This window comes from Callithrix jacchus, chromosome 12 (assembly GCF_049354715.1).
Source record: "Callithrix jacchus isolate 240 chromosome 12, calJac240_pri, whole genome shotgun sequence".
Taxonomy (NCBI): Eukaryota; Metazoa; Chordata; class Mammalia; order Primates; family Cebidae; genus Callithrix; species Callithrix jacchus.
In genome coordinates, this window is record NC_133513.1 from 100,290,093 (window position 1) to 100,299,897 (window position 9,805).

The window sequence follows — 9,805 nt, forward strand, 5'->3', positions numbered from 1 at the left end:
TGTACAACCCCCCTAGACTAAACCAGAAAGAAATAGAAACAGCAGAACAATAACAAGCAGCAAGGTTGAAATGGTAATTAAAAAGTTACAACAACAAAAAAATGTCACGGCCAGATGGATTCACAGCTGATTTCTATCAGACATTCAAAGAATTGATACCAATTGACACTATTCCAAGAGTTAGAGAAAGGGGGAATCCTCTCTAAATAATTCTCTGAAGGCAGTATGTCCGTAATACCAAAACCAGGAAGGGACATAACAACAACAACAAAAACGAAACAAAAAACAAAACTACAGACCAATATCGTTAATGAACATAGATACAAAAATCCTCAACAAAATACTAACTAATTGAATCCAAGAACATACCAAAAAGATAATGCACCATGATCAAGTGGGTTTCAAACCAGGGATGCAGAGATGTTTTAGCATATACAAATCAATAAGTGTGATACACCACATAAACAGAATTAAAAACAAAAATCACATGATCATCTCAATAGACACGGAAAAATCATTTGACAAAATCCAGCATCCCTTTATGATTTAAACACTCAGCAAAATCGGCATAGAAGGGACATACCTTAATAAGAGCCATCTATGACAAGTCCATAGCCAACGTTATACTAAACAGGGAAAGATTGAAAGCACTCCCCCTGAGAACTGGAATAAAACAAGGATGCCAACTCTCAACACTCCTACTACTGGAAATCCTAGCCACAGCAATCCGACAATAGAGAGAAATAATGGGTATCCAAATCAGTAAAGAAGTCAAAACGTCACTGTTTGTTAATGACATGATTGGACACCTAGAAAACCCTAAAGTCTTATCCAGAAACTCCTACTAGTAATGAATTCAGCAAGTTTTCAGGATACAAATTAATGTGCACAAATCAACAGCCCTGCTATATATAAACAGTGACCAAGCTGAGAATCAAATCAAGAACTTGACCCTTTTTAAAATAACTGGGAAAAAAAAAGAAAGAAAGAAAATACTTAGAAATATATACCTAATCAAAGAGGCGAAAGGTCTCTACAAGGAAAACTACAAAATACTGCTGAAAGAAATCATAGATGACACAAACAAGTGAAACCACATCCCATGCTCATGAATAGGTAGAATCAATATTGTGAAAAGGACCATACTGCCAAAAGCAATCTACAAATTTAATGAAATTCCCATCAAAACACCACCATCGGGGTCCAAAGTGGCTCCGGCCGGAGGTCGTGGCACTTGCGAAGGTGAGGTCATGAGTTCAAGGCTAACCTGAACAACCTTATAAGCTCAAACTGATTGGCAAAAAAAAACAAAAAAAAAAAAACAAAAAAAAAAACACCACCATCACTCTTCACAGAACTAGAAAAACAATCCTAAAATTCACATGAAACCAAAAAAGAGCCCACATAGCCAAAGGAAGACTAAGCAAAAAGAACAAATCTGGAGGCAACATATGACCCAACTTCAAACTATACTACAAGGCTATGGTGACTATGGTCACCCAAACAGCATGGCACTGGTATAAAAACAGGCATATAGATCAGTGGAACAACAGAGAACCCAGAAATAAAGCCAAATACTTATAGCCAACTGATGTTCAACAAAGCAAACAAAAACATAAAGTGTGGAAAGGACACCCTATTCAACAAATTGTGCTGGGATAATTGGGAAGCCAAATATAGTAGAATGAAACTGAATCCTCATCTCTCACCTTAAACAGAAATCAACTCAAGATGGATCAAAGACTTAAATCTAAGACCTGAAACCATAAAAATTCTAGATGACAACATCAGAAAAACCCTTCTAGACATTGGCTTAGCCAAAGACTTCATGACCAAGAACCCAAAAGCAAAGGCAACAAAAACAAAGATAAACAGATGGGATTTAGTTAAACTAAAAAGCTTTTTGCACAGCAAAAGAAGTAATCAGACAACTCAGAGTGGGAGAAAATCTTTGCAATCTACACATCTGACAAAGGACTGATATCCAGAATCTACAAGGAACTTGAACATAAACAAACAACCCCATCAAAAAGTGTGCTAAGGACATGAATAGACAGTTCTCAAAAGAAGATATACAAATAGCTAACAAACATGGAAAAATACTCAGCATCACTAATTATCAGGAAATGCATATCAAAACCACAATGCAATACCATCTTACTCTTTTGAGAATGGCCATAATATTAAAAAAAAATAGATGTTAGAGTGAAAGTGATGAAGAAAGAACACTTTTATACTGTTCATGGGAATGTAAACTAGTACCACTATGGAAAACTGTCTGGAGATTTCTTAAAGAACTAAAAGTAGATCTGCCATTGATTCAGCAATCCCACTCTTGGGTATCTACCCAGAGGAAAAGAAGTCATTGTACGAAAAAGATACTTGCACACACGTTTATAGAAATACAGTTTGCAATTGCAGTAATATGAAACCAGCTTAAATGCCCTTCAATCAATGAGTTGATAAAGAAAACGTGGTGAGTGTGTGTGTTTATGTACATCATCTCTTATCTATATACATATAGATATAGATCTCTCTCTCTCTCTTTCTATCTATCTATCATCTATCTATCATCTATCTATCTATCTATCTATCTATCTATCTATCTATCTATTCACCATGTAATACTACTCAGCCATAAAAAGGAAAAAATAATGGCAATTGCAATAACCTGGATCAAATTGAAAACCATTATTCTAAGTGAAGTAACTCAAGAACGGAAACCAAACATCATACGTTCTCACTCATCAGTGGAAGCTAAGCCATGAGGATATAAAGGCATAAGAATGATACAATGCACTCTGGGGTCTCAGCAGAAAGAGTAGGAGGTCGTGAGAGATAAAAGTCTACACGTTGGTAGGTACAGTGTACAATGCTCTGGTGATAGGTGCATCAGAATCTCAGTAAACACTACTAAGAACTTATTCATGTAACCAAACACCAGCTGTTCCCCCAGAACCTATTGAAATAAAAATATTATATTTATACTATACTGTAGTCTATTAAATGTGCAATAGCATTTGTCCAAAGAAATGCACAGATCTTAATTAAATACTTGATTGCTAAAAATCCCTATAGGTGAAGACGGCTTTATTAGTCAATTCTCCCAACCATATTAAGGAAAAAAATAGTATGAATTGTACACTAATGCTTTCAGAACATCGAGGAGAAATAAACATTTCTGAACACATTTTCTGAGACCACATTTATCCTGACAGCAAACCAGATAAAGACATTATAAGGAATAAAAATTACCAACCATTCCCCTCATGAATATAGTCAAAAAATAACTTTATAATAGTATTAGAAAATCAAATCCAAATTGTGTAAAAATGATAGTATATTACAGCTGATTGTTATTTATATAAAGAATGCAGGATTAATTTAACCAAGCAACAATCAATTTTATTTATCATGTTAACAAAATGAAGAGAAAACCCATGTGATTATTTCAATATATGCTGAAATAGCATTTTGAGAAAAGTCAACATATATTCATTATAAAAAATGAAACAAGGAGTAGAAAAGAACTTCTTCAAACTGAAAAAGGACATTTATGAAAAGCCATAGCTAAAATCATACTTACAAATGAAAGACTAAACACCATCTGGTTAAGATGGGAATAATACAAGGCTATCACACTCTCAGCAATTCTATTCAATATTGTGCTGGAGGTCCTAGTCAGTTTCATGATGGAAAAAGATGAAATTAAAGGCATAAATACTAGAGAGGAAGAAACGTGGCTGTTTTAATGTACAGATTATATGTCAATAAGTTTTTAAAAAATTTACTAGACTAAGAAGTGAATGTAGCAAGGTCACATGATACAAGTTTCATAATCTTGATTTAATTATATTCCCATGTACTACAATAAACAATCAAAAATAAAATTAAAAAAGCAATAACATTTATAATAACATCAAAACATGAACGACTTAGATATAAACAGAGCAAATAGAATAAAATATTGCATGGCCAGAAGACCAAAAATTACTAACAACTAAAACTCACATTTCTACAAGAAATGTTAAAATATGTAACTAAATGGAGATATATGCCATAGTCATGGACTGAAGACTTAATCCGATTAAAATGTCAGTCCTGTCCAAATGTATCTACGTATTCAATACAAACCCTGTCAAAATCCAGGTAGTACTTGTAAAACTAGATACAAACTGATATTAATATTTTTAAAGTATAAAGCATATAAAAATATTCAAGATAATTTTGAAAAGAGTAAGTTGGAAAAACACAACACCTGATTTCAGTATTGCTATAAATTTAGAGTAGATATGACAATATCCTACTTCCATTAAAAATATATAGAGAAATAAAAGGAATAGAACAGTCGGATCAGAGGAATTGTGTGTGTGTGTGTGTGTGTGTGTGTGTGTATGTGGGTGCATGTGTGTATGTATGTGTATTCAAGTGATTTACAGTAAAAGTGTCAGGATAATTTATGAAAGAATAACCTTCTCAAGCAATGAAGGTGGAACAACTGGTTATCCATTTGGAAAAAACATAACCTTGATTCTTACACTATATAAAAAAGTTTACTCAAACGGATCACATAACTAAACTGACACCATACAATATTAGACAATAATAGGAGAAAATCTTTATGATCATTAAGGCATCACAATTTTCCTCAATAGGCCCTAAAAAGGAAGAACCACAAAAGAAAAACAAATTGATGAAGTAGACTTCGTAAGATTTAGCTTTAGGCCAGGTGCAGTGGCTCCTGCCTGTAATCCCAGCTGAGGGGATTACTGGGAGGTTGAGGTGGGCTGCTGATAATTGGGAAGCTGAGGTGGGCGGGTCACCTGAGGTCCAGAATTCGAGACCAGTCTGGCCAACATGGTGAAACCCCATCTCTACTAAAAAAAAAGAAAAAATTGAAAAATTAGCCAGGCATGGTGGTACATACACACCTATCATCCCGGCCACTTGAGAGGCTGAGGCAAGAGAATCACTTGAACTTGGGAGGTGGAGGTTGCAGTGAGCTGAGATTGAGCCACTGCACTCCAGCCTGGGTGACAGAGCAAGACTCTGTCTCAACAACAACAAAAAAATGCAGCTTTTTTATATATCATAAAAAGTTTAAAAATTAGCACAGACTATCTTAATGGAAATGAGTTTAGTATTAACTGCCACTTCGAAGGGGTGTTGTGAGTGTGAAGGGCACAAGGTAGAGGCCTTGACAGTGTTGTCCAAGCTTCTTGGGCTGTAGAGCACATTTCCATAAAGATACATACATTTTAGATTCAATTCCCCCATCCTTTACAATGCTTTTATGGTATTGATGGCTTCAAACACTACCTATCTCGTTTTTTAATTGTATGTTTAGAAAGGCTGGGGGTTTACAACTCAATATTTTTCATAGTCCTGTTTATGAGAGCTTATTAGTCAAAGGGAAGCAAGAAATATTCTTCATACTCTTGTAAACATGAATATTACCTGTTACTCACATAATTACTGCCCTTGAAATCATGATTACGTTAAAAACCCACAGAGTGCTGCAAGGTATGTTAAACAGCTAATGTACTTAGGCACCATGCTAAGTGATTTGTACCTATTGTCTCATGTTTTCTTTATGGAAACCTTGAGAGGCCCGTGATATCCTAAATTTATAGATAAAGAAACTGAGGGTTAATTAGGGCCACTCACTTGTAATGTGTTACCCTATATTCGATTCCACATTACTCTCATTCAATACCATACAAATTATCTGACTAAATGTACTCAAGTTCATTCATAATTAGATATGATCCAATAGATGCCCTGTGACAGAAGCAGTGGCAATGAACCAGGCCTATTTCATTCTTACAATGTTTCAAGGTTATATAAAACACCTATTTCTTCTTGAAAAATCTTTGGCATGTGAAAAATCTCTGAAATATCTTTGATCATGGAATCACAAAACTAGTTAGCTAGAGGCAAAGTGAAAATATTTCAATTCAAACTCCTTCCTGTTTGACGAAGTATAAGATGCCTTGCTCAAAGTCACGTTGGAAGACTAGAGGCTTAGCTTGCCAAATTCCCAAGTCTCTCCTTTTGCAGTGATTCCAACTGTTTCCATTAATACGCTAGATACAAAATCTGGGGAGGATGAGAATGCACAGTGATCAGAGGAAAACAGGCAATTCTGGGGCTTTCCTTACCGCACACCAAGAAGGATGGTGAGGATGTTATAGGAGCCGGCAGCGAGTCTGCCGGAGCGGATGGTGTGGAGGAGGTGGGTGAACCAGAGGCAAATATCATCAGCATCAGACTCGGGACAGACAGCTTATTGATTTTCTTTTTACTTTAGTCACGACGCACGTCGGTAAATAGCAGATCATGTCGTGGGAGCTAAGCTGGAACCTGGCAACATCAAGAAGAAGCGAAACCTTGAAGGGAAGGCAGACTCTTGCCGCAAACATCTCACATCTATCAGTCCCTCGTGTGCAGCTCTTTAGGTCAGAGGAGGTAACTAATAATGGCATTTGGCCAAGTACTGCAAAGTGCCACAGTTTCCTGCCTGGAGTTTTATAGTTCTTTCTAATGTTCACGTTTAGATGAGAGGAACAAGAAAGCTTGGTTATTTCCTTCCTGGGAGGAAGCTGGTGCAGGTACCTCCATTATCATGTAGTAGATGAGGGGTGTAAGCACAGATGGGTGGAGTCTCTGTTTATGGCCAAGCTTCTGCTGAGAAAAACCTCTTCGGAGTTCTGTTAAGTTCATAGGTCTTGACTTCCAGACAGCCAGGCGCGACTAAATTACAAACTATAACTGTCACCCAAACATTTTTAGTGCCTCAAATTACCAGATGATGAAAGGGGCCTTGGGCTCTGATCACTAGGAAGATCTAAGGCTACCCCGTTATAAAAGGACTCAGTGAAGCATATGTTTGGCTCCTAAACGATCTGCATGGAAGTCTCTTGGCCAGCATTGGTGGCAAATGAACAAAAGCAGCAACTTCATCCAGAGAAAGGCCTGCTAACATTTTTTTTTTTTTTTTTGAGACAGAGTTTCACTCTTGTTACCCAGGCTGGGGTGCTATGGCGTGATCTCGGCTCACCGCAACCTCCGCCTCCTGGGTTCAGGCAATTCTCCTGCCTCAGCCTCCCGAGTAGCTGGGATTACAGGCACGGGCCACCATGTAATTTTTTTTTTTTTTTTTTTTTTTGTATTTTTAGTAGAGACGGGGTTTCACCATGTTGACCAGGATGGTCTCGATCTCTTGACCTCGTGATCCACCCGCCTTGGCCTCCCAAAGTGCTGGGATTCCAGGCGTGAGCCACCGCGCCCGGCCGGCCTGCTAACTTAACTGGGAAAGAAGGTCTGTGTTCCTCCACCCGGAAGTTCACTTGTATCAGCAGAGGCCCCAGGATAGAGGGAATATAAAATCGATGGTAGAAAAAGAAAATAAGTATCTGTTTACGCCTAGAAACCAGCTGTGGTAGTGAGGATTCTAATTACTATCACACATCTCCTTATACATTTCATCCAGGTAAAAAAAAAAAAAAAAAAAAAAGCCTGCCTGAATCCTGAAAAATCTCCTCCCAGAACTAACATAAGTAGATCAAAGTGCCCCCAAGAGGCGGATTGTAGCAGACACAGTGTGGCATTGCTCACACCGAATCCCTTTGGGACTAGCACAACCATTGTCTCAGCTGCCTGTAGGTGAATAGCTGATAACTCAAACCCTGGTTGCTCTTCTTAGCATTTGCACTTGGCTGAAGAGAGCCATTTGTCCCAGATGGGGCAGGCCTCATCAGTGAGTGGGACATAAGAGGCAGAATGGCTTGGAGGATCAGTGGAGACCTTTGTTGTCACTGTACAGCAGCCGTATTTACTCCCATGCCCATCCGGCTTCCTTTAATTCCCAAAGGGGTTGATTTTGACAATAACTCCCTGTGTACTTTCTGTACGCATCTTAGGAAGCTAACCTGTGACTTTTACACTTTCCCGTGCCTTTCATGCTTTGCTGTAGTTTTGTACTTACAGCTGGGATAATTATTCTTCAGCTTTTACTACGCTTTTTAGGCAAATATATGGGCAATAGATTCTTCTGGATTAGTTAATGTGAAAATACCTGTACATGGCTGTACATTGTAGGACATATTCTCCCAGGAATAAATTCTAGAATGGGACATTTTTTTTTCTCTTCTTTTGGCACTTTACATACATCCTTCACTTTGCTTTTTGTTTTTAATTACTCATATAATTAAATCAGCTCGAAGGTTATTATTCTTTTTTCTTTTTTTAAGGATATATGGGATGCTTTATGAATTTGCATGTCATCCTTGTGCAGGGGCCATGCTAATCTTCTCTGTATCGTTCCAATTTTAGTATATGTGCTGCCGAGGTTATTATTGGTTTTTTTTTGGAAGGTAATACATCCCCTACTCTACTCCCCCTGCATCTGAATGCTCTTAGCATTTTCACTGTCTTTTAAATTGTTTACATGTCATTTGCTTACTTGAAGCTTTCTTTGTAAATTTTCCCCCTTGGGATTCTTAAATATGATTGAATCTTGACAGTTAAAAATGGTTAGCATTTCTTCAATTTTTTTTCTTTTGAAATGTCTTACTTCATGCCTTGTATATCTTTTCGACATATTTCATGAGTTTTTTATAGTTTTCTTTTATTCTATTTTCTATCATTTTTGGTCTCTGCCTTAAATTTAGATATTTTATACAGGCTTTCTGCTATTTCAAATCTGACATTATATATACCAAATACTTAATTTTAGTGATTGAATTTTTCATTTCTAAAATTTTTGTTTGACACATTTTCATGTATTAAGTCTTTGTTGAGAATTTCCCTCCTTTTCACTATTTTTTGACTATATTAATTATAATTATTTTAAAGTTCCTGTCGGGCAAGTCTAATTGTTGTTTGGAATTTTCCTTTTTTTTTCCATTTATTTGGTGGGTGGCACCTAGTCTTTGTGTTTGCTATATATTATAATGTATTGATTGGATGATGGACTTACAAATGAAATGAAGTTGGGAATCTTGATGATGCTTTCTTCCTGCAAAGATGCTTGAATTTTGTCAGGCAGGTCATGTTGCAGGAAGTAAGCTTTATTCTCCCAAGAATGGTTCTAGGTTTTCTTGATCTATTTCAGTTTTGTGTTTAATTCTAGAGAATGGTCCTAACTTCTAAAGCTAAGGCTTTTGGGGATATCAAAGAAATCCCAGGGTTTTATTAAGGCCCTTCTTGGCCATGTTTGAATTCCAATTTTTATCTCCCCAGCACTGAATGACTGCTCCTATCTCTGCTTCTTAGATTATATTTTGTGTGTGTTCCGTGGAGTTTTCCCAGTGCATGAAGAATTTTGGGGATACTCACTGAGAATACAAATGAGAATATTTGTATGGAGATTTGGGGACTTCTATGTGATTTTCTCTCTTCCACGAGTTTGTCTCTTATAGTTCTGCCATCTGGTGGTCCTGGAATTTGATCTCTGACACTTAAGATTATTAAATCAACTGAAATTGGTATTCAGTACTTAGAGATATATTCTCTGCCATGCATAGTGTAAAATGCCCTCAGAAAAAAGTCAAGAGTAATGTGTTGCTCACCTGTGTATTTTCCTGATCTTTCATATAATGGCCCCTCAGGTACTGTTTGAGTTGGTTGTTCTTCAATGCAAACATATAACCATATGTATCACACATGTATGTATGTGTATATGTGTAGTTGGCTCTCCATATCCATCCACAGGTCCACATCCATGGATTCAACCTACTGTGTATTAAAAATGTTTTTAAAATATTGCATTTGTATTGGACATGTACAGACTTTTTCCCCCTGC

The 9,805-nt window shown here is 36.9% G+C and overlaps 1 non-coding gene across 1 annotated transcript; it reads right to left on the bottom strand.

The window, feature by feature from the left end:
- Window positions 1-8,251: 8,251 nt before the first annotated feature.
- On the bottom strand, window positions 8,252-8,358 carry LOC118146497 (U6 spliceosomal RNA). The gene has a single exon (XR_004732357.1). It is a non-coding gene; the product is annotated as a U6 spliceosomal RNA (small nuclear RNA).
- Between the last annotated feature and the right edge of the window lie 1,447 nt (window positions 8,359-9,805).